Consider the following 27,921-nt stretch of genomic DNA (forward strand, 5'->3'; position numbering starts at 1 on the left):
TTATTGTGAGAGGACCAAATGACTTTAGTTCATACCTTGATGTTTTTCTCGAAAAAATCCTCTGTGACTCTGACACATTTTTGTTGCTGGTATTTTAGGGCTCACGATGAAGACCATCGACTTTGTTTTTGGTCTTTCAGCTTTTTTTGTGGGGCTTCCTTACCCTTTGGCAGTATAGTGTACTGGGTGACTGTGTAGATTTTGGTTTCTGACCTTTTTGCATTCAGTTCTCAGTTTTGTGATTTCTGAACTGAGGAACCTTGGGCAAGCTATGTAGGGACTCCCAATTTGCAGGAATGCTGCTACCTCTGTCGGAGGGTTATTGGGAGAATCAAAGGAGCTGATTCAAGGAAAGCACTTGTTAGCACAGTGACTCTCACACAATCACAACAACCGTTCAGGAAATAATAACCAACTCCTCTGCCTGCGTGAGTCACATTTTATACTGTACTCAAGGGTGTTTCTTTTTTCCTACACTCTGTTTGGTGCACATCTTGTGTAATTTGGTACTGAAATCCAAAACACACGAGGGACTGGGATTGTGTCGGTTTCTTGAATTCAAAAGGGCAAGTGTCCAAAATACAAAACACTGATAGCTTGCCCTCGTTAAACTGTAGCTGCCAAGTTTGGCAACTTCGCTACTGAAAACCCCAGGGCGTTCAGGCAGTGTTGTTCTTGGGCTGCTTCTGGTCCCCAGAGTTTAGGGGTACTTAAGATGATGTGGCCCTTGATAGTTGAGGAATTATGGGGAAATCTTCAGCTGTGTGACTCTGGAGATACTGGCTGAAGTTTGAACTGGAGGTTATTCAGGTCTCCCATATTCTACTATAAACTCATGTAGTTATTCAGTAAATATCAATTGAGTTCCTGGACCAGGTTCTGCAGATAGAGCCCTCTGCTCTCTCCGGGCACACAGCCTAAAAGGGAAAGTAGACGTTAATCAAATTATCACCTGAGCAGATATACACTGGACTTACTTATCGAGTTACGAATGGGGCTGAGAAGTCCGGACACTTACATTTCCGTTGTGTGGGTGAGGGAGCCGAAGCACAGAGAGATGAAGTAATGTGGGGTAGCCACACAGCTAGAACGAGCTGCCAAGTGGTGGAGCCGGTGTTGTGACCCAAAGGGCTGTATTGAAAAACACTAGTGCCCACTTGGTAGGGTTGTGGTGAGCAGTGACAGAGACAATGATGTTGAAAAAAGTATTTGGCACCTGGTGACGCTCAGCAGAGATTACATACGTTAGCTGGTGAAAGTGGGGGCAATTTTCTTAGCGGGAGCAACGGCAGAAAAACAACTGTACCTTTGTGTGGCCCTTCCCAGTTCCCAGTGTTCCCATGTACGTTGTTATCTTAACTGTCACGAAATCTTCATATCATGGGAACTGCGTATGTTTACTGGTTTATATTTTATTTGCTTCCTTCTTTCCCATGATGGAGTTTTCAGACTGAGTTGGTTTCTTAACATCTTCCAAAGGTGACCAATGGCTTATTTCAAGATTCCCTATACATTTTTAGGTTGTAGCTTTTTTGGTATATTTCACTCTGTTGTAGAGATCATTATTTTTGATGCTCAAATTGTCCCATCTTGGGCCCATGGGAGCCCCTTCGAGTTGCCTCTGAGTCCTTTTCATATGACCCAGTAGTCTTTGATAGCTTTCTTACACATTTAGTAACATTTTTAAGGAGTAGAGAAATTATAGGTGCTGAAATCTCATTAATTCGTGTGTCTTACAGGTTTATTCTGACAGACTGAGCTAACGTTTTCCCTCTCCTTTTTTGAAAAGAAAATTAATAGTATATATGTGTTTATATGAAGAAACAGCACTGAAGAAGAAATGGTTCGTGCTGCCTCAAGCTCTTTGGAAGCTTTAATTTGCATTCTCACAATTGAGAATTATACACCAATGCAGCATTTCTTTGTACTATATCCTCCCACTAAATGCCTGTCGAGGATCAGGTGCCTGTGAATGTGGATAAGTAGAGATAAAGGAATCCTAAACCGAAAGGTAGACTGTTTGCAAACTGAAGAGTGCCCCCAGCCCAGCAAGCTCCAGCCCCCAGCACAGCTGTGGAAGGTTCCAGAAGGCCCAACTCTAGGCATTCCCTTCATGGGAACCTTGTTCTTTTAAAAAACATTTTTTAAAATGTTTATTTATTTTTGACAGAAAGAGAGCACAAGTAGGGGAGGGCAGAGAGAGAGGGAGACACAGAATCCAAAGCGGGTTCTGGGCTCTGAGCTGTCCACACAGAGCCTGATGAAGGGCTTGAACTCATGAACCATGAGCTCATGACCTGAGTCAAAGTCCGACACTTAACCAACTGAGCCACCCAGGCGCCCTGGAACCTTGTTCTGAATAGTGCTTCCTGGAGTTACTGCCCTGCCATTCCCCTATCTTGCATTATGTGTATTTGACTGACTGACTGACTGACTGACTGACTGACTTATTTATTTATTTATTTATTTATTTATTTATTTATTTATTTATTTATTTATGAATGATCTGTTTTCATCCCACTAGAATGTGTTGAGAGCAGGATTTTCCCCATGTTTTATTTTTTTTCTTTAAAAAAATTTTTTTCTAGATGTTTATTTATTTTTGAGAGACAGAGAGAGAGTGCGAGGGGATGGTGCAGAAAGAGAGGGAGACACAGAATCTGAAGCAAGCTCCAGGCTCTGAGCTGTCAGCACAGAGCCTGACGCGGGGGTCGAACTCATGAACCGTGAGATGTTTTATTTTCTGCTGTATTCCTAGCCCTGGGAACATAGCCTGACGTATAGTAGATGCTCAATAATATTTGTTATTGACTGACAATGAATGAATGAATGAATGAATGAATGAATGAAAACTATAACTACTTACGCTCTGCATGTGGGCACTCTCTTGTGTGCGAAACCCCAGACATCCACACAGAACAGACCAGAATGTAGAGGGAAGGCAGTGACTGCTTTTTAAGGAATGGTTGAGTGGTTTATGAAATAGAGGCACAGGTAGAGTCTTGAAAGGACCTAGGCAAGGAGACAGAGGGAGAGCTGCCCATGCACAGGGCAGGGCCTGGGAATGTGACCCAGGGTGCTGGGAGAGCAGACAGCCTCAGGACTGAGGGCTCCAGGGTGCTGGCAGCAAGGCTGCTGGGTAGGGCAGCTGGGCCGTAGGGCAGGAACTCAGGTCACTGAAACCCCAGTGTTTATTTAGGGCCCAGGAAATGTGGGGTTGAATGGCTTAGTTTAAGCAATCATTTTTAAGCTTTTTAAAATGGAGATTTCAAGAAGTGTATTTATCTTTAATAATACTGTAGCTGTTTATAATTCTTATTTGATTATCATGTATGCACATGAAAAACCACCATATCCTTCTTTTGGCAAAGCTCCAGGACAGTCTTTGTGCATAATTTCCAGGATTTTTATGTAATGCTATTAAATTCATTTTTTTTTCCTTCCACAGAAAAATGTGCTACTGAAAGCAGCTTTTGAATCATTTTATATTCATGTTTGAATTGTTTGGGAAATATTAACTTCAGCTTTTTGCCATTTAGTTTGTAGAGAGGAAGAAAACCCATATACATGTGATTTATTTTCTTGTATATGGATATTAAAGTACAATAAACCATTAAGGCTTTGACATTTTAAGTAAGATAGTCTATTGCTCATTGGTTCAGTGAGTTTTACCCTATTGAGTGTTAACATTCAAAGTGTGGATTGCATTGTATTCTGTAATTTCATACTAAGTTCTTTTCCCCATGAGAAAATGCTTCTTATGGTCATTAATGTTAATTTTTGTTTTGTGAATGAGCTGTCTAAAATTGGGGGGAATTAACTTTTCGTCTTAAGATATTTTTCTCCACTAACTAAATACTTTCTTGTTCTGTTTCCTCATATTTGTCAAACATGAAATTTGAACTAGAACCCCACCATTCGCTCAGAGAACCTCAGCTTCTCACGTGATTGGGAAATAGTACTCATTCTTAATTCGAAGACGTTTCTTCTTCATCCATTCGTTGAAACTATGAGCCCTCATTTAGACAAATCTAGCATATGGAAACTCACATTTACAGAACCGCTAAATTGCAGGGCAGGTGTGAGAGTCTTCATTTTCTAGAGGATTCTTTACTTACTTTACATATAAAGTTGAGTTACAGGAGTATAATTTACATGTGGTTTTTTTGAATCACATTACTTATATAACAAACAGGAAGCAGAATATCATCATTAGAGGAACCCCACTTGATTGTGAAAATTTGAGAAACCCTTTTGAAATGGCTTGGAGAAAATGTGAAGTTACTAAATTTTTTAAAAATATGCTTTAATTCCTGTTTGAACATTATTCTGGAGACAGATTGGAAGGTTAGTTGCCAATAAAATTAACTTCAGTGTTTTGGTAAGTTTTTCCACTAGTAGAACGGCGCAAATATTGAATTTAATAATGTTCTTACTGATTATTCCATTAATAAAAGACTCACTTGCTCCTGATGGTGAGTTCCTTGACCTGCTGACTGTTTATTTAGTGCACCAGAATCCTATATATTTACTGCTTGTATAGCATGAGTCTAGTAGTCCAAAAATTAATGTACCTGGAAAATGTCTACCTTAGACCTTGTAATTAGAAATTAGAAGCCACCAGTGATAAAAGAAAACCCCTAGATTTAATTATAAGGGATTTATAAAAGATTTTGAATGGTTTTCTTATCCTTTCTTAAGAATAGCAAAGCAGCTCACGGAAAGTAATATAATATTTGCTGTGATGTCTGTGGCTGGTGAAACAAACTGGAAAAGGAAAAACACTCTACTTTGTCCTGACAGTGTTGTCCTTGGGTACATATGTCATCCGACCTGAGAGAGAATTTCACCCCAACAAAGACCCACCTTGTGAAACTGTAGCTTCTCTTAGAGAAAGTGTTATTCACAGCCTGTTGGAGTCACATGTTTTCTAGGACTGAAGTGACTGACTCAGTGTGTAAGTAACTGCAGAAGGTCAGAACTCTTACAACGACCATACAAACAGAAAATTTCTTTTTTTTGTCTCTGACATACATTTCACGGCCAGAATAACTTCATTAACTCTGTGTTCTGTCTGGCTCTTCAAAGAAAACTGTGATCATGAGCACTTTCAGAGCCTATGATTCTAAGATACCAACTTTGTCCCTCTGCCATTTGAAGTTCACATGGAAATGTTTGCTTTAATGGCCCCAGTCATGATGTTACTTTATTTAGTTGCTATTAAATTTCCAATTCCATATACTCCCCTGGAGGTATTCCAGTTTGCACTAAGGTTTCTGTTTCTTTCGGCAGCATTGCAGTGGTGTGTGGAACTTTCCTGAACGAGGAATGTGAACCAGAGTGGGTGATTTTAAGTTTTTCTTTTCTTTTTTTAATAACAGCTTTTTTTTTCTTGAGATATAATTCACATACCATACAATGTATTCGTTTAAAGCCTATAATTCGGTGATCCTTAGTATATTCACAGATCTGTGCATTAATACAATCAATTTTAAAACATTTTTATCACCCTGAAAAGAAACGCTATGCTCTTCAGCATTCACTCCCCACTTCCACTAAACCCCACTGGCCCCTGACAGCCAGTCTTCTCCCTCGTGTGTCTGTAGATTGGCTCATTGTGTGCATACCGTATGAATGAATCCTACAATATGCAGCCCTGTAGCAGGTGTTAGTGTTTGTCAGCATTTTCATGGTCCTGGAATATTCTACCATGTGGGTAGACCATATTGTATTTGTCCATTCATCAGTTGATAGAAAAACTCTTCTGTTTTGAAACTGATAGGCTGATTGTTTGAAAATGAGTTGAGAGGGTTAAAAAAAATCTCTTATTATTTAATAACATACCTTGACCAAATTAAGTCTTTCTATTTTCACTGATGTTTATAAGTTTTCCTGGAAGGCATAATTAGATGAGATTGGATGCTGAATTGTAATTTAATATAAATGTTTCACACAGTTTTGTTTTAAAACAGCCATCCTCCTTTCTAAGCTTGATCCAGGCTGATAAAATATTAAATTCTCTGATCCTTTCCTTTCCTCCTATCCAGATCCCTAGCAGACAGCTTTACGGGAAGCATATGGTTGAATATGAAACCAGCCTTGTTGGGCATGTTGTTAGATATAGGTATCAGAGCAAGTCTTTCTGGATGGTCGGGTTTTTCCGAAGAGCTGAGGATTTTCCCCTTTGGTCAATCAGACTTCTCCTCTTTAAACCTGATTGAACATTTGGTTTTACATTTCTGAAATGTATAAAAATACTTTCTTACCTTGATAAAATGAAATATGTCAAATAAAACTTAATTTTCTTGATGATGTATTTTTATTACCTGTTATTCAGCTTTTAGTGATATAGCAATTTCCCTATAAAAATAGGGATTTTTGCTTTATTTTAGATAAACTGAGATTGCTCTATTTTTCTAGTTCCTATGTTTTAAAATAATTTTTTTGCTTGCTTCCTTACTGTCAGTTTATGTAGCCATTAGTGTAGTATGCCTTTCGGTAACAGCTTTGCTTCTGTTTTTTACTTTATTACATAAACCCAAATAACCAAGCTTATTAACCCCACAGATACAGTTTGATTAAAAGGACTAAGAACTAGGTCTCCGTGAAATTTTTTGGTTGTCAGCTATATATTCTGAATAAGTTGCTAGGTACTGAATTCAGGATAAGTAAGATGTTATGACAGTTATTTTTAGCACATTTCTTAAAGGGGAGGAGAAAGGGAGATTTGAATCAAATTTGCGTCTTTGTAAACAGAGCATGTTTTCCACAAGACCCAAGTATTTCTTTTGAGCATGTGGAAATAGAAAATGGGAATTATGGTAAGAGTGACTGTATAGAGATTTTTGTGTGTTTTTTAATATACCTGCCAAGGAATAATAGGCTACATGTCTTCATCTTTTGTTTAAGCTGAAGGTATGCATAGATTTTCATCTCAGGAATTTTAGTAGTCTGGCACTGAGCAATGCTAGCTACTTGTTGTTGTTTATTCGGGGGAGATTTGTTCTTCCTGAAGGGGCTGGCCAGGTGCCACACTGCCCAGTGGGTACTCAGCCGGGTCTGTGCTCTGCTCCCCACTGCACAGGTTATGTGGACACATCTGCCAACTCATTGGCCTTGCAGTTTGGTAAGGCTGTTCTTTTAGATTAAAAATTAAAGTGGTTTCGTTTCTTAGGAATATGTATTGTCAGCTCTTAATTAAAAAAATTTTTTTTTTAATGTTTATTTTTGAGAGAGAGTGAGAGAGACAGAGTGTGAGCAGGAGAGGGGCAGAGAGAGAGGGAGACACAGAATTCAAAGCAGGCTCCAGGCTCTGAGCTGTCAGCACAGAGCCTGATGCGGGGCTCGAACCCGCGAACTGCGAGATCATGACCTGAGCTGAAGTCTGACGCTTAACTGACTGAGTCACCCGGGTGCTCCTGATTTTTAAAGTAATTAATATGTAGTTACTTAATAAATGGCAGCCTGAGTATTGGTTTTCTCTTGGGGGGATCAAGTTGCCTAATCTGAAGGGTTTCAGTTAAATGAGGGGATTAAATGAGATAATGCATGTAAGAGCACTTGGCACATGGTAGGTATTTAGCAAATGTTGGCTTTTGCCCTACTTCCTCCCAAACATGTTGTTATTACTTTTTTTTTTTTGAGAGAGAATGCGTGAGTGAGCGAGAACAAGTGGGGGAGGGGCACAGAGAGAGGGGGAAGGAGGATCTCCTGTGGGCTGTCTGCTGTCAGCACAGAGCCCCAGTGCAGGCTCAAACTCATGAACAATGAGATCACGACCTGAGCCGAAGTTGGATGCTTAACTGAGCCACCCAGGCACCTCCCAAATGTGTCTTCATCAGCACTGAAACCCATGTAATCAGTGTTCTCCCATAATCAGGTGTGAGAAGTGGGAGCACAGTGGGGGCACGAGCCCTATAATGACGAAACTGCATGCCTAGCATGTGCTAGCAGCAGGAGCTCAGCGGCCCCCACTGTGATTCCAGGAAGAAGTCAGATGCAGACTTCCCTCATATCTAGAGAGAACTCATTTTTGGCACTCACCTGTGCTTTATATGTATTTCTTGGAGCCCCGATCTTAGCCTCTCCCAGGCCATGGGTGTGAAGCACAGTGTGATCACAGTAAGGGAGACCATAAAAATGAGTAGACAAGAAGCCGGACGGTGTCCTGTAGTGGTGGGGCAGCGCAGAAAAGTAAAGTGAAGTGAGGATATGGCCACTGATACTGGTGATTTTGTATTGAGGGGCAAAGGTGCATTCATCTTTCTGAGTAGATGTTGAGAGATTCAAGACCATGAATGCAATACTTGAATTCCCTCTTTCCACCTTTTGTTGATAAAGGAAAATGTTTTTTCACACGTCAGGTATTCAGTTCACCGGGGAATCAGGAGCTGCTAGTCCAGTGCCTGGACTCTGGGGGCGGGGGCCACATTTCTTATGTTAGTCTTTGTCAGATTGTCTGAAAAATCCTTGGGTGGGGGACTTGGGATTTATCTAAACCTAACCTGCCTCCCAGTCTAAACTGCAGGCCTGGTAGTGCTGTCTTGATTGATTTCATAAACTTCCTCTGACACTGGCCTACGATGGGCTTCTTGTGCCGTATCTAGAACTTTGTAAAGTCTCACCCCTCCCCTTGCTTTTATCCTACAGTTTCCTGATGCTCTGTTCAGTTTTTAAAATTGATGTGAAATTTATATAACATAAAATTAACAAAATTAACCATCTTAAAGTTAATAATTCAATGGCATTTAGTACATTCACAGTGATGCACAACCATCACATTTTTAGCACCCAAAAAGAAAGCCCTGTGTCCATGAGCAGTCATTGACCATCCCTGCCTCCTCCCAGCACCTGACAATCACTAATCTCTCTGTCTCTATGCATTGGCCTGTTCTGGGTATCTTATATGAATGGTCCATACAATATGTGACCTTTTGTATCTGGCTTCTTTCCCTTAGTATGTTTTCAGGTTTCCTCCATGTTGCAGCATATATTGGAGCTTCATTCTTTTATGGCTGAAAAAGATTCTGTTGTATGGATAGACCACATTTTGTTTATCTGTTCATCGGGTGATAGACATTTGGGCCGTTTCCACCTTTCGACTCTTGAGAGTCGTGCTACTGTGAACATTCATGTACACATTTTTTTTTTTTTACTACGTTTTTAATTCTTTTGGGCATTTGTCTAGGAGTGGAGTTGGTGGGTCATGTGATAACTATGTGTTTAACTTTTTGACAAAACCTGTACCACTTTTTAAAATGAGAAACTCCTCAGAAGGACCCTGTAAAAAGTTACATCTACCAGTCAGATGTTTCCAAAAGCATTTTCCAAGTTCTGAAAGGCTCTCTTCATAGAGTCAAGCTGGTAATAGGTAATACTATGCATCATATATCTTGCTTGAAATAATGACTTTGTTCACTGTAACTTACAATGGTATTGTGATCAAGATAAAATTATAATGTAGATAGGACATGTTTAGAGACCTTTTCTTTCTGATAAACATATGGATTTTGGCTGTCCCCTTCAGGCTGGTGTTGGATTTGGCAACTTTGGAATTGTGTGTTAGATAAATAGTTGGTATCTAGGGCAAGCTTAAAAAAAAAATTTACTATTTAAATATTGACCAAAAAAAAAAAAAAAAAAAAAAGACCCACAACCCCAAACAGCTCTAGGAACTTTCTTGTTCAAATGAATTTCAAACTGTCTAAATACAGCATGGTAAAATTAGTCTTCCCCTCTGGTTTCTGTGGGGTTGAGTGAGCCCATGAGCCCCTTGTGCCCGTCTGGGACACACTCCGCTTGTTAGCTATCCTTAGAACACAGGGATGTGGGATAGTGTCCACAGCCAGTAGTGTTCCCACAATGTGTCCTTAATATAGAACATTTTTCTAAAAAAACATTGGCCACTGAAAGAGCTCAACTCCCAAACATGGCCATCGGTTCATAGTTCATTTTTATTTGTTTTTATGTAGTTAAAACAAGAAAGAGTATGTAAACTTGTCAGTGTCACCAAGCGTCAGTACTTTTTAGGGAAGAAGAGGAGAAAAGTGAGTTTCTAGTCAGAAAAACAGTATTCCTCCTTTAGGGCAAAGGAAGTGGTCCAACCACAGAGGGACGTGAGGGAAGAAGAGGAGAAAAGTGAGTTTTTGAGTACCTACTGAAGATCAAGGATATGAGGACGAACAAACTGTAATCCTTGTCTCCAAAACCTCCCAGACTACCCCTGTGTGCTGGTGGGAATTTTGAGTGACTACAGGCTGCGGGAAAGAGCTTGGTGGCTCCTTTAAACATTAAGCACAAAGTTCCCAGGTGACCTAGCAGTCCCCTTCCAGGTGTACACCCAGAAGAATGGAAAACATAGGTCTACACAAAAACCTGTGCGTGAGTGTTCATAGCAGCGTTACTCGTAATGGCCAAAAGGTGGAGACGACCTGAACAGATCAACAGATCAAAATGTGGTCTCTCCATACAGAGGAATATTGTTGAGCCTTAGAAAGGAAGTACTGATTCATGCCACAACCTGGGTGAACCTTGAAAACTTAATGCTAAGCGCAAGAAGCCAGCCACAAAAGTCCACGTGTTAAATGATTCCGTGTCAAGTGTCCAGAACAGGTAAATTCATAGCAACAGAAAGTAAATGAGTGGTTGCCTAGGGCTGGGGAGATGGAGAGAAAATGGAGAGTGAGTGCTAATGGATGTGGGGTTTCTTATTTGAGGCAATGAAAATGCTCTGAAATTGATTGTGGTGATGTTGCACAACTCTGTGTATTTCCTAGGAAATCACTGAATTGTATACTATAAATGGATGAATTTATGGTATGTGAGTTGTAGCTCAGTGTGCTTTGGTATGTATTTGGAGGATTGATTCGTGCTAATTATGGGACTGATGTATAAACTAGGTGCCAGTGTGTCAGTTTACTTTTGGGGAGATGGTGTGCTTTTCCAGCGGCCAGAATATTCATATCTACTGCCTGGGGCACTTCCTCCATGATATCAAAATATCTGGGAGGGCCTAATTAATAGTTACAAGATTGCCTAAGTGGAAGAGTATTGGAGCACAGGATCCCTCTAGTCTTTTATTTAGCCATGGGGAAATCACAGAAAGTACATCTTACCAGGGACTGGAGCACTTAGGTCCTCCAGATTGAGTGCCTTCCCTGAATTGTGTGAGTACTGCCAGAGCTCTTACCATGTGCTTTCCTTGAAGAAGGTGAGTTGTTACCAGACAAGTAAGTATACAAAAGAAAACCTCAGCATAAAATAGAAAACTCCCTGTTTTACAAGGGATGCAAATATATGTAGCAATGCTTACAAATAAAGTCAAGATGGTTTCAGAGTAAGAGTGTGAGAATTAATGAAGACCAAAGAAACAAAGAAATTTATTATCTCGACAAGAAGTATTGCAGTTCCAAGGGTGGTTAAGTCAGTATTTTGATGATATTTTCAAGGACTCCAGTGCTTTCTGTCTTTGTTCTCTGCCATTCATGCTGTGTGGGGGATGTCTTCCCTCACGGCATAAGGTGGCTGCTGCCGTTCCAGGTTACACAGTGACGTCTAGTGAAGAAGAGGGCATTTTCCTCTTATGCGTCTTATTTTATGTGCCATGTCCTCACCAGTCTCTGGCAAGAGGAGTGAGGTCCCATCGGCCCAGACTTACCCAGCTCCATCCACTGGGACCATGCGCATGGCAAGGGGGTTTCGTTCCTAAATAGGTGGAAAGAGGAGTCCCCCAGAGAGAATCAGGTTCTGCTACAGAAAGGATGGGTGGTGGGGGCATGGGCGTGAAGAAGGGAAATGGTATTAGGGATGCAAAGCATTAAAACTGTGACTTTAGTTAAAACATGCAGTATTTTTAAAATGAAAATTTAGGTGCTTGTTCTTAAGGGGAAACTTGTGAAAATGGATCTTGCAACCCAGTCAACCTTTGTATTTCTCTTCCCAGTTCTCTAAGATGGACCCAGTCCCTTATACCTTGCATAGCAGTTCTTTCCCCCTAGAATCCACACGCCAACCAGTTGAGTTTGCTCAGCAGTGCTTCTCTGCAGCCCTTCCCTCTCCTTAGCCTCCAGAGTGAAATGACTCGTGCCCCTTCCACTGTTCCATTAGCTCTTACCTACCTACCCCTGCAGACACAGCTGATCTCCTCCCCCACTGGACTGGGGGCTCACTGCAGGTGCTCTCATGTCGACCTCATGGGTGTGAACACACAAAAGGGAGACATTTAGACTTGATGTGTTGGGAGGTAAAGCACTCTTGAGGGTTTTTGAGTGGTGCTCTGAATGTCAAGATGCATATGGTTTTAACAGGTTTTGAAGATTTATTTCTTAATATCACCTGTTAAGTGTCTTAGATTTTACTTCTGTGTCTTTTTAAAAACACTTACATTAAACATATTTCTTAAACTTAGGTCTGGAGCTCTGAAAAGCGTTGGCCGTCCTGCAGGGATGATGATTGTCTAGAGCAAAAGCCACTCTTCCGGAGCTGGGGAGTGTCCCCGGTTCAATGGACAGCTGGAGGTGGGGGCAGAGATGGTTTCATGGTCTGGTGTGTGCCGTTTACAACATTTTCTTTAATGTTAAATGAATAGAGCCCTCAAAAATACTCTATAATTATTGGTCCTAGTTTGTATTCCATGAGAGAAAATATGCGAAGTGCCAGTGGTTCCTGGAATATAAACATGCAGTGAAAGTATTTTCTCTTCTCGAGTCTCCTGCCCCTACCCTAAGCTGTTCCATCGACATACATTAGCGCGCCTGTCTTCCTTCTCCATAAAGCACAGGCCTATAAATATTTCTCAGTTTAAAAATAACATTTTCCCTACCATGAGTCAAGGTTCATTTCTCGTCTATCTAATTTTAGTTCCTTGTTTTTATGTACTTGAAGTGTTTTCCTTAACCAGAAAATAGAGAAGAGCACACACACAGAGATGAACGAAACTTTTTACTGCATTTCCCTGTAGTATAGACATTTCTCCCCCCCCCCTTTTTTTTTGGTAGAACAGTTTTATTGAAAAACAAAATTGTAAACAGGAGTTTAGAGAGGATAGGAGGGGAACAGAGTGCTTTCTGTGGGCCATTTGTTTCTACGTGGAATGTTTTTGGGCAGTAATGTTAGAGACCTATAGAATGCTGAGTGGTTCTGGAAAGTGGTTTTTTTTTTTTTTTTATCACCTCTGTTAAACTAATTTTATATGAAAAAGTAATGAAAAGGTAAACGTGAGTAATTAAGGCTGATGCCTTAATTGACCTTTCTTTTTAGGACTGTAACTTCATATTCCTAGGGACAGACAGTAATTTTTTCTTGGTTAGAACTGATGTCAGTCAAGTTGTGTTTTCATGCTCTGTTGCTGTTTTCTGTTGATTTTCTGTGCATCCATATATTTCACATATTTTTATCTGTATGGAGAATGTAATACTTCTTGGAGTGAATGACAATACTTTGTTTAACCATTTCCTGTCTGAGCTTTCAGACTGTTTCGGGATTCCCTCCCCTTGTAAATATTGCAGCCTTAAGGAATGTGTGCCTTTAGAAGACTTACATTTAGACAGCTGACAAGATGGGTAGATACCTTATTTTTATTTTTTATTACAAGAGTGAAATATGTTTGTGATCTCACCTTCAGAAAAGATAGGCCAGCAAAAAGAAGATAAAAAAACCTCTTTCCACCCAGAGATAGCCACTGGGACATTTAGATTCAAGGCTGTTAGACTTTTTCAATGCACACATATAGATCAGTAATGATCTCTTAACAGAATGGTGTCCCATTAAACATACCGTTTTACAATCTCCTTTTTCACCTAATAGATCATGAACATATATATATATATCTGTATATACATCTATATCATCATTTTAAATGATTGTAATATTTTGTTATTGGGGTATACTATAACTTATTTGGGACATGTCCCTTGTTGGAAACTATGAAATTTCCAGTTTTGTATTACTGTATATCATGATACTGAGATGTACATTTTCCAGACACCCCTCATATTGGGATGCATCAGACAATTTAAGGTCATAGTTTCATTGGCAGTATTTTCTTTCATTTTCTGATAGAACAAAAAGTAGTGATGCTTCTTACAAGTAGCATCTCAGATTTGATGAAATATAGTACTGTAAATTATGACGATGTGGTAGACATTCTTATTGGTAACTGTCTTTGCTCACATGAATTACTAGTGAGGCCAAACCCTGTTTTCATATGTGTATTGTCATTGTTTCTTCTTTTAGTAGTTACCTGTGAATGGAGCTATTTGTGTTTTCCTTATTAATTTGAAAAGTTAAATTTTGTCTTTCTGTTTTTATACATTTATTTTTCCAGACCAAAGTTTGACTTGCTGTTTTCTCACAAATGCCCTTCGGCATTTTGATTCAGTTTCTTTTAGGTTACAGATTACTTTGACATCTGTACAGTTTTGGGTCTTCTCATCCAGCAAGCTGGTAGATCTTCATTTATACAGGTCCCTCTTCTGTAGCTCAGTAAAGTTTTGTAGACATTTCATGAGGCCTTACATATTTCTTAAATTTATTCTTGAGTTTTACTGGTTTTCATTGCTACTCTGAAGGGGATCTTCTCTCATCTTATTTTGTAGCAGTTACTGTTGGTGTGTGGGAAAGTTGCCCATTTTTATGATTTGCATGATGATGGAACCCCACCCATTTTAAGAGCGTGCTTCAGTGAATTTAACAGATGTTTGCAATCGCCTGATCACTACCACCCTTGACAGATGGTGCACTGTCATCACTCCAGAGGTTCCCTCGCACCCCAGCGCAGACAATCCCGTTCCCATTCCCAGCTTGTGCTGACCACTGATTTACTTTCTGTCCCTATAGTACTGCCCTTTTCAGAATGTCCTAGAGATCACACACAGCATGTGGTCTTTTTGGTGGCTTGTTTCTTTCGCTTAGAATTAATGCTTTTGAGACGCATCCATGTTGTTGTACCTGTCAGTGGCTTGTTCGTTTATTGCTAAATAGAATAGTATTATTCCTTTGTGTGGACATCTCACCGTAAAAAAAAAAAAAAAAAAAAAAAAAAAAATCCTCTCATCAGGCAGTGGATGTTTGGGTTGTTTCCAGTTCTTGACTATTATGAATACAGCTGCTATGAACATTCACAAAGTCTTTTGTGGACATATATTTTCATTTCTCCTGATAAAATACAGAGGAGTTGAATTACTGGGTGTATGGTGTGTTTAACTTTATATGAAATTAGAAAGCTGAAAATGTTCTTTTTCTGTGTGACTGGCCACTTTATTGAATGTTTTTTGGTTCTGATTTTTAAGTCAGTTAGTCTTAGATTTTTTTGGGATAGAAAATCATATAAATTTAAAATCCTTTCCTTTTCAAAAGTCTTTTTAAAAAAAGTTTATTTAGAGCAGGGGAGGGGGAGAGAGAGAGAGAGAGAGAGAGAGAGAGAAAGAGAAAGAGAGAAAATCCCAAGCAGGCTCCAGGCTGACAGTGTGGAGTCTGATGTGAGGGTCAGACCCATGAACAATGAGATCATGACCTGAGCAGAAACCAAGAACCGGATGCCTAACCGACTGAGCCACGCAGGCGCCCCTCCTTTTTCAGTTTTTGTATCTCATTTCTCATTAAACTGAAATGTAAAGGCCAAAAATAGCATTACAGTAACTATGATTGTGGGGTGTGTGTGTGTATTTTCTCTCCCTAAGAAAAGAAAGGTGATAAAGTGCAGGAAATAATCATAATGAAGGAAATGATGTCCTATTTCTTAAGTGCTCATTGCTGCTAAACGGGTCATTTAATTCCTAAAGGAGTTTGGGGAAGGTGTTTGATCTCTCCTAAGCCAAAAGACCTCATAAGCAGACCAGAGACAAAAACTACCCTTGAGAATGTTTTCTCCCCTGTACTCAGGTGGCATTAGGAATTGTGTTTGATGCTGTTTTTCTAGAACAGAATGAGTCTGTGTTACTCTGTTCATTTGTGATCTTGGGCCATTTCCGATGTGAGTGAGTTTGAACAAAACTGTAACTCCCCTGAATAAGTTGTAACTTTTGGCCCCATTTTATACCCCGTAATCCAATTGAAATCCAGTTGTCCGTGTGTTGGCCATGGAAAGCATATATAGAAAGCAGACTGATTTTTTAAAATACATTTTTAACGTTTATTTATTTTTGAGAGAGAGAAAAACAGAGTGCGAGTGGGAGAGGGGGAGAGAGAGGGCTTCAAGAATCTGAAGCAGGCTCCAGGTTCTGAGCTGTCATCACAGAGCCCGATGTGGGGCTCGAACTCACAAACCATGAGATCATGACCTGAGCTGAAATCGGAGACTTAACCGACTGGGCCACCCAGGTGCCTTGAAAGCAGACTGGTTCTTAATTATCGCTGTCCTTTGGATCTTTTTGGGGTATTCCTGCCAGATGTCTCCTTGGTTTGTCAGTGCATCTATAGCAGTCACGTGAATCGAGTGCCCATGGCGACTGTGGCTGCTGACTGGGTGCGCCTCTCATTGTTTGGTAACCAATAAGGGTATTTTCTTCTTAAATCCCAGGGTGCCTCACCTCTTGCCGGTTATCACAATACCACTTGAGCCCCAAAGGTGAAAGCTGGAATATTTCTCATCTGCGGGAGGTGTCACTCACCCTCTGTGTGACCCGACAGATGATGTCAGCCAACAGAATGGGAGGTGGACGGTGGGAGCTCTTGTCCTTTGAACAGAGAAGATGCAAAGTCTACATCTCTTGTTCCATTGAATTTTTAAGTGGAAGGGTTTATAGATTTGCCACCATAAATTGTGGGTTTGACTTCTCAGTTTCTCTTCGTGGCTCTGATTAGCTTTTCTAGCAGAGATATTATAGATGAACAACCAAGCATGAACCTAAGGGACTGGGCTCTGATTCCATTGTACATTTGATTTGTCATCAATTACTGCTTTTCTGCCTTCTTTTTCTCCTCACTAACTGGGTATCTGTCACTTAAATGCATTTCAAAATGACGGGACTGAGCCAACCTTTCCAGACTCTAGAGTTGGTTACTTGCTCTAAAAACCCTGACTACATTTCTCCTGAATAGGGCAGGCTCTCATATTTGCCACGTATTTATGTGCATTGAGCCCCTGCTCACCTTCTAAGAACCAGCTCTAGTATCTTCTCCTTTGTGAAACCTTTTCTCAGCCCCCAGACAGAGTGCAGGATTCCTACCTCTGTGTTTGCACAGAATGAATTCTAAACCTCTATTCAGGTCCTGTTGCCTGGTCTTTCCTCTTAACTGGACTGTAAGCTACGGGGACACAGTTGACGATGTTTTAGTGTCACCAGCATATGGTGCTCAGCAGGTACTCAGCACTTAGGTGTTCCTGGAGTTGATACTTCTGACAGAATAAATTGTAAGTACATCCAGTTTTCCCTTATCACTTCTATCATACATTGATAATCCTCAGGGGCTTAAAATATTAATTTAGTGATTAAAAGAAGGGGGTAAAAAGTATTGACAGTACTCAAAATATTATCACTTTTTGGTTTTTTTTTGAAGTACATAAATAATAAGTGCCTGTGTTACATGCTTCTCAGTATTGGCAGTGAGATCTCTAGCCCATTTTGTCGATATACTACATAGAGTAGCTTTTTTTTTTTTTTTTTTTTTTTAATTTTAGAGAGAGAGACGTAAGCGGGGGAGAGGGGTAGAGGGAGAGAGATAAAATCTGAAGCAGGCTCCACACTGAGCACAGAGCCTGACACAGGCCTCAATCCCATGACGCTGGAATCATGACCTGAGCCGAAATCAAGAGTCAGATGCTCAACTGACTGAGCCACCCAAGTGCCCCGTAAAGTAACTTTTAAAAATAATAGTTTTGTTTAATTCTTGTTAGTTTCAAAAAAGAAACCTTTTAGAGTTTTCATACAAAGAAATATTTCGTTTCTCTTTCCTCTGTCATTTTTAAACCTTTGTCTTTATAGACAGTCTGCCGCTACATTTTCTTCTCGTGCTGGACAAGAGGGAGGATGCAGGAGGCTGGCGATCAGTGTCCACTCCTGGTGGGGAGGGCACTTTCCTCCGTGTCTGGGACATGAGTTGTCCAGCAACCTGTGAAGGTCTGATGACAATTACCCACGTGTGCCTGCATTGACTGGTCTCTTCCTAATCTTACGTCTTGTTTGTTCAGCTGACAGCTGGACACCCCATTAGGATGACCAGTGCACCAGACGCATTGTGTTTGGCAAAGTGCTAACCACACAGACATTACTGACGCCAATATCAGGGCAAAGAATCATGTAAGACCCCTATCCTGTTTTATCAAGACCTGGTTCTTAAAGTGCATTTGCGACTCAGTTCATAAACTCTTCAAGTACAAAAACCTGTTGGCTTTAGTTGAGTGGATATAGGGTGGACTTTGGGGTTAGACGAATCTGAACTTAAATTGAATAAGCTTTACTGCTTATAAACTGTGATCACCAGCGTAGACACCTGTATTTGCACATTTCATGGCATTTTGCTGTCTGTGAGGCAGCCCAGTAATTTCCAAATGCAAAATAATTCTGTATATATAGTGAAATAGTATGAAGTCTTCTACCTGGGTTGTGGTGCCAAAATTAATTTGTCAAGGCAAAAACTTCCTTGGTTATTTTTTTCTCTGATTTACAATAAAACTGATCGAGCCCTGTGTCAGGCTCTGTGCTGACAGCATGGTTCTCTCTCTCCCTCACTGCGCCCCCCTTCTCTCTCAAAATAAATAAACATTTAAAAAGATAAAACTGGTTTAGTGAGGCATAATTTATATACACCAAAGTTTTGCGTTTTTAGCTATATAGTCTGGCTGTTGGGAACGGGTATTATTGCTTGTCCCTGTGTGTTGTTTCTTTTCCTTTTCTTTTTTTTAGATTGAGGTTTTTTTTTTTTTATGATTCTATTTTTGTGTCCTCTAGTAATTTAGTAGTTGTATCTCCTTTTCTAGCCTACTTTAGTGATTTCCCAAAGCTTACAATATATAGCTTTAGCTTATCTCAGTCTGCATTCAAATATTCTTTTCTATCTCTTGTAAAAGAACCTTGTAGGAATTTTTAATGCTATTGTCATAATACTGATTTTACATGTTATAAACCCTATAATGCATTGTTATTATTTTTGCTTTGTACACCAAATTACCTTATACAGGGTGTTGTCCAGTTGGACTTCATGCAGCCTCAGAAATATTTGTATCTGTGATGTACAGTGTGGTAGCTACCAGCCACATGTGATTCTTGAGTATCTGAAAAGTGGCTGGTTGTAACTAATCAACTGAGTTTTAAAATTTAATTTATTTTGTACTTTCTTCTTTTAAAACTATTTTGGGAACTCTTAGTTTCTTGCGTAGATCTAGGTTTATTTCTCACATTATCTTTTTTCTTTCTTTTATCTATATGAGATGAGGGATGTGAACCAAACTTCTTGTGGTCACTATTTCACAATATACGTAAGTCAAGTCATTGTGCTCTACACCTTAAACTTTCGCAGTGGTGAATGTCAATTCGGTTTCAATAAAACTGGAAAAAAATAGAATTCCCGTATGATCTAGTAAATTCACATCTAGGTATATACCAAAAAAACAGAAAGCCAGGTTTCAGATATTTGCACACCCACAGGCATAGCAGCACTGTTCACAATAGCCAAAAGGTTTGGAAGCAACCCATGTGTCCCTGATGGATGAATGGATAATCTAGATGGGGCATATCCATGCAGTGGACTATCATTTAGCCTTTAAAAGGAAGAAAATCCTGCCACCTGCCACAGCATGGATGAACCTCATAGGGACCATAATGGAGAACATTATGCTCAGTGAAATAAGCCACTCACCACAAGACAAATGCTGATTTGTCTCTTTATAGGAGGTACCTGCAGTAGTCAAGTTACAGACAGAAAGCACAAAGTAGGGTCTGGGGGAGGAAGAAATGGGGAGTTGTTATTTAATTGGGAGAGAGTTTCAGTTTTGCAAGACAAAAAGTTGTGGAGGTGGATGGTGATGACAGCTGCGCGGCAGTGTTAAAGTACTAGTGCCACTGAGCTGTACCCTGGATGCTCACGTCTACCGTGGGGGTCCAGTTCATACCTGGGGCCGAAAACTGGGGGCTGATATGGGCCGCCGGCCCCAGAGAACTGTCTCCACTATCAGCAGCACATGGAACAAACTCAGCACCCAGTGCACATTCAGCTGCGCTCCGGCCATCAGACCCCCGGGGCCTGGCCCTTACTCTCTGCCTCCCCTTTTGCAGTGTTTCACTTGCAAGCAGCTGGTAGCTCCAGGGGCCTGTTAGCTTTTCTTCTTGTCTGTTGTTTTTTGGAACTTCACTTGGCACCGATTTAGATCTGGACATTCCAGGTTTCCAGTTCAGTCACAGCCATGTATGAACTGTGTGGCCTTGGAGAGAGAGGTCACTGCACCTACCTCTCTGAGCTTCTGATTCTGCATCTCAGGCTAGTCCTTGGACCTGCAAACCCTGAACCTTGACTCCAGGGGGCCTCGTGGCCTTCCTGTCCCCTCCTGGCACGCGCTGCCTGACCTTCTACCTACCACCCCCCACTGCTGTCCAGGGTGCTTCCCCTGCTCTCTCACATTGTCTTTGGACTGAAGAACTTCCCCTAACATTTCTTATGGTGTGGGTCTTCTGGGAATGAATCCTCTCACCTCTTGTTTGAAAAAATCTTAATTTCATGTTCATTTTTTTTTTAATTTTAATTTTTAAATTAATTAATTTTTAAATTTACATCCAAGTTAGTTAGCATATAGTGCAACAATGATTTCAGGAGTAGATTCCTTAATGCCCCTTACCCACTTAGCCCATCCCCCCTCCCACAACCCCTTCAGTAACCCTCTGTTTGTTCTCCATATTTAAGTTTTGTCCCCCTCCCTGTTTTTACATTATTTTTGCTTCCCTTCCCTTGTGTTCATCTTTTGTATCTTAAATTCCTCATATGAGTGAAGTCTTCACATTCTTTTTTTTTTTTTATTAAAATTTTTTTTTTTAATGTTTATTTATTTTTGAGACAGAGAGAGACAGGGCATGAACGGGGGAGGGTCAGAGAGAGAGGGAGACACAGAATCTGAAACAGGCTCCAGGTTCTGAGCTGTCAGCACAGAGCCCGACGCGGGGCTCGAACTCACGGACCGTGAGATCATGACCTGAGCCGAAGTCGGCCACTTAACCGACTGAGCCACCCAGGCGCCCCTTCACATTCATTTTTAAAAAAAACATTTTTTCAGGACATAGACTTATGTGTTGAATCTTTTTCTTTCGGTATTTAAAAGATGTTGCACCATTGTCTTCTAGCTTGCGTTGTTTTTGATGGTTCCGCTCTTTGTTCCTGTGAATGTAACATGTGTCTGTAGTTCCTTCCCCTGCCCCAGCATCTTCTGAGGGTTTCTCTTCAGTTTTCAGCAATTTAGACGTGATATGATTTTGGTATTTATTGCATTTGGGGTACTCCATACCTCTTGAGTCTATAGTTTGATGTCTTTAATTATGTTTGAAAAATCCCTGGCCATTAAGTATCAGATATTTTTACCTTTACATTCTTTCTTTCTTCTGAGATTCTCTTAGCTATTTTCACCTTTATTCCTTCTTACATGAGCTTCGTGAGTCAGTCTCTAGTAATATCTTTGATACTGTGTTTTTTATTACTGTCATTTCCATTTGATTCTTTCTTACTGTTTTCTTATCTGGCCCATCTTTCAGTCTGTTCATCCATGTTGTCCACATGCTCCTCTAGGTGCCATTTGTACTCTAAGCATGTCTTTCTTGTGGGCTCTGCCACGATATGTGGAGACACCCTTGTGCCTCTTCTCTTCTCATGTGGGCGTTATCTAGGACTTCAGGCTACTTGGTTGCCTTTGTGGCCTTAGTTCTTTGCTGCGTTCAGGAAGAGTTGTGATTTTGTAGCTTTTCTTGGTTTAAATTTTTATGAAGATGGGGTGATGTTCTTTCTAGCTTCCTTAAAATAATTTCTTGGTTATTTTTGAGAAATTTGGTTAAGCTCAGAAATTATATGAGACTTACCAGATAATATTATTTTAAACTCTTATTCATATCTTATTTTCCACTGGTAGAAAAAAAGTCACATATAAGAAGTATGCATGTGTTTGTTTATAAATATATAATACTCAGTTTTTCAGTGACTGCTTGTAAAAGAAGTTGGTTGTCTTGGTTTATGATTTGGAGAAACACATATGCATGAAAATTATATTTGATAATGCTTATTTTCCAAACTATAAGTAGTGAATAATATGGAAAATGTATATTCTTACTAGTAGTTTTAAAGTACAAATGAGAATGTTTTGAAATACCATTATTTACTTTTTATTTTTTATTATATTTATTTATTTATTTTAATTTTCAAGTTAGAAAAAAACCTTAAAGTTTGATAGGTGCATATTGTTGCTAGTTGGTTTTTTTTTCCTCAAGAATAAAAGGAAGAATTGTAACACTTTTCAAATCCTGGGAGAATAGCCTTAGAAAATGGTCCTAGAGAAACCAAAGAGCACTTTCCTCAAAGAATGCAGGGCAGCTGATAACAGTAAATACTGAACAGTGTTCAAATTCTCAGCATTGGTGGTTGCTGAGATAATCCTGGGAAATCTGCCTGATAGAATGTTATATTTACCCGTTGTTCAACAAATCTTTGTTGAATTCCTACTGTTTGCCAGGCTCTGTGCTGAGAGTCCTAGCTGCATTATCTCATGAGATCTTCACAGTTCCCCCAGGAGGTAGACTTTACTCTTATCTCCATTTTACAATCAAGGAAGCTGAGTCGTGGATAGATTTCATACCTTCCCAGGGTCACACATCTGGTAACATGGAAAGCTAAATGCACAACCTCCCTAAATAACTAAAAGAACAGATTGAAATAAGCATGATGAGTCTTAATCTCTTTCATTTGCAAAGATGACAAAGATTGGTTGTAGTTGTGAGAGGCCAGGAAAACCAGGTGCTCTGAAACACTTTCGGTGTTTGGGAGTCTCAGTTGTAAAACCCTATTTGGAAGACATTTTACATGATACACTATTTGACAAAGCCATTCTACTGTTAGGACTTTATGAAAATACTTGCAGATGTGTGCAAAGAGGTATTTAGGAGGATCTCAGTTACCTTCTTACTTATAATAATAGGAAACTGGAAATCTTTTGAATATCCATCAAGTGTAAATTACAGTTGGTCTGTCCATGTAGAAGAATACTTGTCAATATTTGTAAGAAAGGGGTAGATCTGTATATATCAATATGGGCAAAATAGCCATCATTAATTGTTAATTGGAAAAAGCAAGTGATTGTGTCCTATATGTGAAACATGATTTCATTTTCCATCACAAGATGTGTTTAAGAATATGTGTACAGGTACGCCTGGGTGGCTCAGTCGGTTAAGCATCCTCCTTTGGCTCAGGTTATGATCTGGCAGTTCGTGAGTTCAAGCCCCCATTGGGCTCTCTGTTGTCAGCACGGAGCCCACTTCAGATTCTTTGCCTTCCCCTCTGTCTGCCTCTCCCTCTCCTTCTTTCTCTCTCTCCTAAAAATAAATAAAGATTAAAAAAAAAAGTACATGTATGTAAAGCTGATGATAAATGCGTTAAAGGATATACATAAATCTACAGATAGTGGTTGTCATTAGGGTGTGGTTAGAGGAACTTATAGTTTTATATTAAAAATTTTTTTTTTATAATTTAACTTTATTTTTTAAAATTTACATCCAAATTAGTTAGTATATGGTGAAGCATTGATTTCAGGAGTAGATTCCTTAATGCCCCTTACCCATTTAGCCCATCCCCCCTACCACAACCCCTCCAGCAACCCTCAGTTTGTTCTCCATATTTATGAGTCTCTTTTGTTTTGTCCCCGTCCCTGTTTTTATATTATTTTTGTTTCCCTTCCCTCATGTCATCTGTTTTGTCTCTTGAAGTCCTCATATGAGTGAAGTCGTATGATTTTTGTCTTTCTCTGACTAATTTCACTTAGCATAATATCCTCCAGTTCCATCCACGTAGTTGCAAATGGCAAGATTTCATTATTTTTGATTGCCGAGTAATACTTCATTGCATGTATATGTATACCACATTTTATTTATCCATTCATCCATCGATGGACATTTGGGCTCTTTCCATACTTTGGCTATTGCTGATAGTGCAGCTATAAACATGGGGGTGCATGTGTCCCTTCGAAACAGCACACCTGTATCCCTTGGATAAATGCCTAGTAGTGCAATTGCTGGGTTGTAGGGTAGTTCTATTTTTAGTTTTTTGAGGAAACTCCGTACTGTTTTCCAGAGTGGCTACACCCGCTTGCATTCCCACCAACAGTGCAAAAGAGATCCTCTTTCTCTGCATCCTCACCAACATCTGTTGTTGCCTGAGTTGTTAATGTGAGCCATTCTGACAGGTGTAAGGTGGTATCTCATTGTGGTTTTGATTTGTATTTCCCTGATGATGAGTGATGTGGAGCATTTTTTCATGTGTCAGTTGGCCATCTGGATGTCATCTTTGGAGAAGTGTCTATTCATGTCTTTTGCCCATTTCTTCACTGGATTATTTGTTTTTTGGGTGTTGAGTTTGATAAGTTCTTTGTAGATTTTGGATATTAACCCTTTATCTGATATGTCATTTGCAAATATCTTCTCCCATTCTGTCGGTTGCCTTTTAGTTTTGCTGATTGTTTCCTTCACTGTGTATAAGCTTTTTATTTTGATGAGGTCCCAGTAGTTCATTTTTGCATTTGTTTCCCTTGCCTCCGGAGACGTGTTGAGTAAGAAATTGCTGCGGATGAGATCAAAGAGGTTTTTGCCTGCTTTCTCCTTGAGAATTTTGATGGCTTCCTGTCTTACATTGAGGACTTTCATCCACTTTGAATTTATTTTTGTGTCTGGTGTAAGAAAGTGGTCCAGGTTTATTCTTCTGCATGTCGCTGTCCAGTTTTCCCAGCACCACTTGCTGAAGAGAGTGTCTTTATTCCATTGGATATTCTTTACCGCTTTGTCAAAGGTTAGTTGGTCATACATTTGTGGGTCCATTTCTGGGTTCTCTATTCTATCCCATTGATCTGAGTGTCTGTTCTTGTGCCAGTACCATACTGTCTTGATGATTACAGCTTTGTAGTATAGCTTGAAGTCTGGGATTGTGATGCTTCCCGCTTTGATTTTCTTTTTCAAGATTGCTTTGGCTATTCTGGGTCTTTTCTGGTTCCATACAATTTTTAGGATTATTTGTTCTAGCTCTATGAAGAATGCTGGTGTTACTTTGATAGAGATCACGTTGAATATGTAGATTGCTTTGGGTAGTATCAACATTTTCACAATATTTGTTCTCCCTATCCAGGAGCATGGAATGTTTTTCCATTTCTTTGTGTCTTCTTCAATTTCTTTCATAAGCTTTCTGTAGTTTTCAGTGTATAGATTTTTCACCTCTTTGGTTAGATTTATTCCTAGGTATTTTATGGTTTTTGGTGCAACTGTAAATGGTATTGATTCCTTGATTTCTCTTTCTGTCGCTTCATTGTTGGTGTATGGGAATGCAACTGATTTCTGTGCATTGATTTTATATCCTGCGATTTTGCTGAATTCATGAATCATTTCTAGCAGTTTTTGGTGGAATCTTTGGGGTTTTCCATATAGAGTATCATGTCATCTGCGAAGAGTGAAAGTTTGACCTCCTCCTGGCCAATTTGGATGCCTTTTATTTTTTTGTGTTGTCTGATTGCAGAGACTAAGACTTCCAATACTATGTTGAATAACAGTGGTGAGAATGGTCATCCCTGTCTTGTTCCTGACCTTAGGGGGAAAGCTCTCAGTTGTTTTCCATTGAGGATGATATTAGCATTGGGTCACTTGCATATGGCTTTTATCATCTTGAGGTATGATCCTTCTATCCCTACTTTCTTGAGGGTTTTTATCAAGAAAGGATGCTGTATTTTGTCAAATGCTTTCTCTACATCTGTTGAGAGGATCATGTGGTTCTTGTACTTTATTGATGTGATGAATCCCATTAATTGTTTTGTGGATATTGAACCAGTCCTGCATCCCAGGTATAAATCCCACTTGGTTGAGGTGAATACTTTTTTATTGTTTTGTTAGATCTGGTTGGCTAATATCTTGTTGAGGATTTTTGCATCCGTGTTCATCAGAGAAATTGGTCTATAGTTCTCCTTTTTTTTTAATTTTAATTTTTTTTAAATTTTTTTTTTAACGTTTATTTATTTTTGGGACAGAGACAGAGCATGAACAGGGGAGGAGCAGAGAGAGAGGGAGACACAGAATCTGAAACAGGCTCCAGGCTCTGAGTTGTCAGCACAGAGCCCGACGCGGGGCTCGAACTCATAGACCGTGAGATCATGACCTGAGCCGAAGCCGGACGCTTAACCGACCAAGCCACCCAGGCGCCCCTATTTTAATTTTTTTAATGTTTATTTATTTTTGACAGAGAGAGAGAGAGAGAGAGAGAGAGAGAGAGAGAGAGAGAGACAGAGACAGAGCATGAGCGGGAGAGGGGCAAAGAGAGAGGGAGACACAGAATCCGAAGCAGGCTCCAGGCTCTGAGCTGTCAGCACAGAGGCCGACTCGGGGCTCGAACACACAGACCACGAGATCATGACCTGAGCCGAGGTCAGATATTCAACCGACTGAGCCACCCAGGCGCCCCTATAGTTCTCCATTTTAGTGGGGTCTCTGTCTGGTTTTGGAATCAGGGTAATGCTGGCTTCATAGAAAGAGTTTGGAAGTTTTCCTTCCATTTTTATTTTTTGGAACAGTTTCAAGAGAATAGGTGTTAACTCTTCCTTAAATGTTTGGTAGAATTCCCCTGGAAAGCCATCTGGCCCTGTGCTCTTGTTTTTTGGCATATTTTTTATTACTAATTCGATTTCCTTACTGGTTATGGGTCTGTTCAAATTTTCTGTTTCTTCCTGTTTCAGTTTTGGTAGTGTATATGTTTCTAGGAATTTGTCCATTTCTTCCAGATTGCCCATTTTATTGGCATATAATTGCTCATAATACTCTCTTATTATTGTTTTTATTTCTGTTGTGTTGGTTGTGATTTCTCCTCTTTCATTCTTGATTTTACTTATTTGGGTCCTTTCCTTTTTCTTCTTGATCAAACTGGCTATGGTTGATCAATTTTGGTAATTCTTTCAAAGAACCAGCTTCTGGTTTCATTGATCTGTTCTACTGTTTTTTGTTGTTGTTTCGATAGCATTAATTTCTGCTCTAATCTTTATTATTTCCTGCCTTCTGCTGGTTTTCGGCTTTATTTACTGTTCTTTTTCCAGCTCCTTAAGGTGTAAGTTTAGGTTGTGTATCTGAGATCTTTCTTCCTTCTTTAGGAGGGCCTGGATTGCTATATACTTTCCTCTTATGACCGCCTTTGCTGTGTCCCAGAGGTTTTGGGTTGTGGTGCTATCATTTTCATTGACTTCCATATACTTTTAAATTTCTTCTTTAACTGCTTGGTTAGTCCATTCATTCTTCAGTAGGATGTTCTTCAGTCTCCAAGTATTTGTTGCCTTTCCAAATTGTTTCTTGTGGTTGATTTCGAGTTTCATAGCATTGTGGTCTGAAAATATGCATGGTATGATCTCGATCTTTTTGTACTTACTAAGGGCTGATTTGTGTCTCAGTATATGGTCTATTCTGGAGAACATTCCATGTGCCCTGGAGAAGAATGTATATTGTGCTGCTCTAGGATGAAATGTTCTGAATATATCTGTTAAGTCCATCTGGTCCAGTGTGTCATTCAAAGCCCTTGTTTCCTTGTTGATTTTTTGATTAGATGATCTGTCCATTGCTGTGAGTGGGCTGTTGAAGTCTCCTACTATTATGGTATTACTATCCATGAGTTTCTTTATGTTGGTGGTTAATTGATCTGTATATTTGGGTGCTCCTACATTTGGCGCATAAATGTTTATAGTTGTTAGGTCTTCTTTGTGGATAGACCCCTTGATTATGATATAAT

The 27,921-nt window shown here is 39.8% G+C and overlaps 1 protein-coding gene across 1 annotated transcript in view; it reads left to right on the forward strand.

Annotated features, from left to right (window-relative positions):
• Positions 1-27,921, forward strand: part of ADCY9 (adenylate cyclase 9) — a 120,722-nt gene that overhangs the window by 11,084 nt on the left and 81,717 nt on the right. The window lies entirely within an intron of this gene.

The sequence above is a fragment of the Prionailurus viverrinus genome, chromosome E3 (assembly GCF_022837055.1).
Source record: "Prionailurus viverrinus isolate Anna chromosome E3, UM_Priviv_1.0, whole genome shotgun sequence".
NCBI lineage: Eukaryota > Metazoa > Chordata > Mammalia > Carnivora > Felidae > Prionailurus > Prionailurus viverrinus.